The sequence below is a fragment of the Tasmannia lanceolata genome, unplaced genomic scaffold (assembly GCF_043159265.1).
Source record: "Tasmannia lanceolata isolate RefF3 unplaced genomic scaffold, GAP_Taslan_0.1 ptg000002l, whole genome shotgun sequence".
Taxonomy (NCBI): Eukaryota; Viridiplantae; Streptophyta; class Magnoliopsida; order Canellales; family Winteraceae; genus Tasmannia; species Tasmannia lanceolata.
In genome coordinates this window covers 39,233,113-39,236,565 of record NW_027518679.1, presented here as the reverse complement: position 1 = coordinate 39,236,565, position 3,453 = coordinate 39,233,113, and the positions used below count along the sequence as shown (strand labels likewise).

At 35.7% G+C, this 3,453-nt stretch overlaps 1 pseudogene across 1 annotated transcript; it reads right to left on the bottom strand.

Moving 5' to 3' along the window:
* Positions 1-1,652: 1,652 nt before the first annotated feature.
* On the bottom strand, positions 1,653-3,125 carry LOC143884589 (uncharacterized; annotated as a pseudogene). The gene is made up of 2 exons (XR_013252990.1): positions 2,763-3,125; positions 1,653-2,033 (listed from the first exon to the last, which is right to left on the bottom strand). The product of XR_013252990.1 is annotated as an uncharacterized LOC143884589 (transcript).
* Positions 3,126-3,453: the final 328 nt, after the last annotated feature.

The window sequence follows — 3,453 nt, the reverse complement described above, 5'->3', positions numbered from 1 at the left end:
CAAATATAGATGTAATGGATATATTTGAGAGCAATGGGAGGGGGTGTCCTTTTTGGCATCTTCTCCAAAACGATTTTCTAAAATCTTTGAAAATCGTTCCTTACTTACTAGTAAATAGAAATGATATTCCCAAATCCGGAACTTATCATTGAATGTCATGGCTATTTTGGTCCTTTTACAAGGTAATTTTTGGCAGTCCACGTATAAGAGGAATGGGCCATTAGCAAATTGTCAAATTGTCTGTCCACGTACAAGGTAATTCAAACGTCATGACTCCAGCCATTACCAAATTGTCAATCTAGAACATTCTTTTTCCAAATAAAGCAAAGTATAAGATTTCTTGGCAAAAGCTCAATATTATACCTCCACCCAATAAGAAGAAATCGTGAAAATGAAAAAAAGAGTGGAGATATCACTACCCTAAGGATTATTATAAAAGGACACCTCCTCTTCTCTTGTTCCACATTAGGGCTGAGAGAGAAGCAAGGAAAGAGAGTAAGAAATGAGGAAGAAAAAGAGATGGAGTCATCTTGGTGAGGATTTTCATTTTCTCTGGTAGATATTCAACTAAGTCTGCCCATTTACCATTTTGAATAGGATTTTATTCTCTCAAATTTTGTTTCTTTTTTCCCGAGTGATAGATCTAGGGTTTTTCATATTCAAATTTTTAATCTGTTTTTCTCTAGTCTTCCCTCTGATTCTTTTGTTTTACTTTTTTCAAGTGTTAATGACTAATTATTCATTTCAAAACCGGGCTTGTTAGAGTCTCTATAGCCTTTTGGATTAAAGTTTTTTAGAAAGTGCAGAAACATATTGTCATGATAATGATGTAATCTGTTCAAAAAATTATTGGCACTGTTTAGATTGCAGGAATTTTTTGGAAATCTTTGGAAAAGAATTTTTTTCCAAAATTTCTTATTTTTCATTTGGTTGATTAATACTGAAAAAAGTAACTTTAACCACAACAGTTCAAGTTCTATTTAGAGGATATTTCTATATCAGTTTCGATCGTGGAGGCAAAATAAATTTTCTTAGGATACTTTTTTTACAAGAAATATTTCTTGCAATCCAAATTCCGAACACGGCGTTTGTGAATCATCATTTGCATATTTAAGCACGCGTCAATACTTATCGGGTTAGACAACAAATAACTCACCTCATGAGATTGAGGAAGAAATCAACTTAGAAAAACAGATCACAACGAACATGGCCTTAATATAGAAGAAGTTATTCTTAAAAATGGTTAAAGAATGCAACCTTTCTAGTTTCTATAATGGGAAGTGATATATATCACCCCTTTTCTTCCCTGGGCCACCCCCCTATACCCCCCTATAGTGTATTTAGCACAACCCTTTTTTTGCTTAGATTCCAAGAGAACAATTTCATTGTCCATATTCAGTAGAAGATTTCATGTCCCAAACTCCCAATTACCATTTTGGCGTTACACAAACAAGGTAATCAATTACTTAATAAATAAATCTCCAAATTTGTTTCTATCCCAATTATTTAAATAGGGAAAGGAGAAAAGCCTTGTCTCTTTCCCAACAGACATTAAACCAAATATAGTAACCCAAAAAAATAAAAATAAAAAAGATAAGAGAGAAAACAAGAACAAGAAATCAATATAATTCAAAAGAAACTGATATTGGGTCTGTTAACAGAGATAAAAGGAAATTTAAAATTAGTTATTTGTTTAGGATAATTAAGGATCTCTCAAGTCATAGAGGGAGGAAGGCCTTGGTGATTTGAAGGACTGGAATTTCTTTTCATGGAGTGGCAAAGGTGCCAATGGGGACTCTTAGTGCTCTTCTTCTTCTTCTTCTTGTGTTTCTTCCAAAGAGTCAGGGCCTATGAGAGGAAGAGAAGCATTGAGAGTATTGTAAGGAGTTGTTCTTGAGGACTTAGCAGCCATGAGTATTCTTCTTCTCTTGTTGAGGGGATTCTCTGCCTTTACAAGATCTTTCACACAAGTCACTTCTGCTAGGTTAGCAAAAGATTTTGATTTCCCAGCAAAGAAATTCGACAAACCACTTCTGAAAAATAAATAAAAGATGGATTCAATTATCAATTTGAATTTGGAGAAATATACAATGCAACTTAGTTAAGATTTCAACAAAAGAATATAAGGAAGAGAAAAAAAACATACTAATTTGATCATGTGAGAACTCACATTAACTCAAACAAAATAATAAGAAACTAATAATTGTCAAAACCCCACAAGTTAAAATTAAATAATAGTGCACAAATATGAAAACATGTGTAAATTGATGTTTCCAAGATCATTTAAATGTTCCTAGTAAAAACCTATATGTTTCAAGAGGAAGTCTAAACTGAAGGGAGCCCTTGCAGAAAAGAGGTAAAAGGGCTCCCCCATTGGCTGCACATCATCATCATGTTTGACTTTTCAGCGGTTATTAATGCATGATGGTTATGTGTAGCCAATAGGAGAGCCCTTTCATCTCTTTTTTGCAAGGGCTCCCTTCAGTCTAGAATTCCTCATGTTTCAAGTATTGCCATATTATAATATTTCCTCTTTTAGCAAAACAGTGCCTTAAATCAGGAGGAAGTCTGAACTGAAGGGAGCCCTTGCAAAAAAGAGGTGAAAGGGCTCCCCCATTGGCTGCGGTATAATTTTTATTTTTTGGTTTTAGTCCATTTACCAAAAAACCCAAAAACAAAATATAAGAAACAAATCCAACCAAATTCATATTCCTTCAAAAGTGATTTTTTTTCAAAATATAAGAGAAAAAAAGAGAACCCACTTGATGGGAAGAGATTCTTCCAATGATCCCATAGAAACCAAACCACCTTTGAATTCACTCTGAACATCATCCTCCTCTTCCCGATCAATCTCCGCTGTTGATTTGCACGAGCTCTCCCCTCCAACGCCGATCGACGAGCTCTCCACCGTCGATTCCGAGCAATCCAAACAGAATCCATCCCTCCCCACCAATTCTCTGTCCAAGTGGGCAGAAGAGCACGACACCCCTTTGATAACAACACCCTCTTTCTCCTGCTGCCCCTTGCCAACATACACAGTGGGTCCCTCCTTAACCTCCCTGCTACCTACCGGAGTCATCCTCTCTTCTTCTTCTCTTCTTTTATTTTTTGGTTGGGGGGTTTTATAGATATCTCCTCAGCTCTATTCTCTGAAATACTCCCACGTTAAAAATAGATTGGATTTGGTTGAATTGACGGAATTACCCTCACCGGAGTGTAAAATGGAAATCTCTTCAATTTTATGGGAAGATTTCTATTCCTATACGAGGATGGTCCAACTGTAGTTTACTAGTTTAGTAGTTGATTGATAGAATTTTTCTAAAGAAATGACCGACCATCAATTCTAGGGTCCCAAATGTGGGGGGCATGTATGGTTAATCTAGACCATTGATCTTGTAGAAATGACTATATCATCAAAGGTGAACGATGGATTCTAGGATCCCAGAAGAGGAA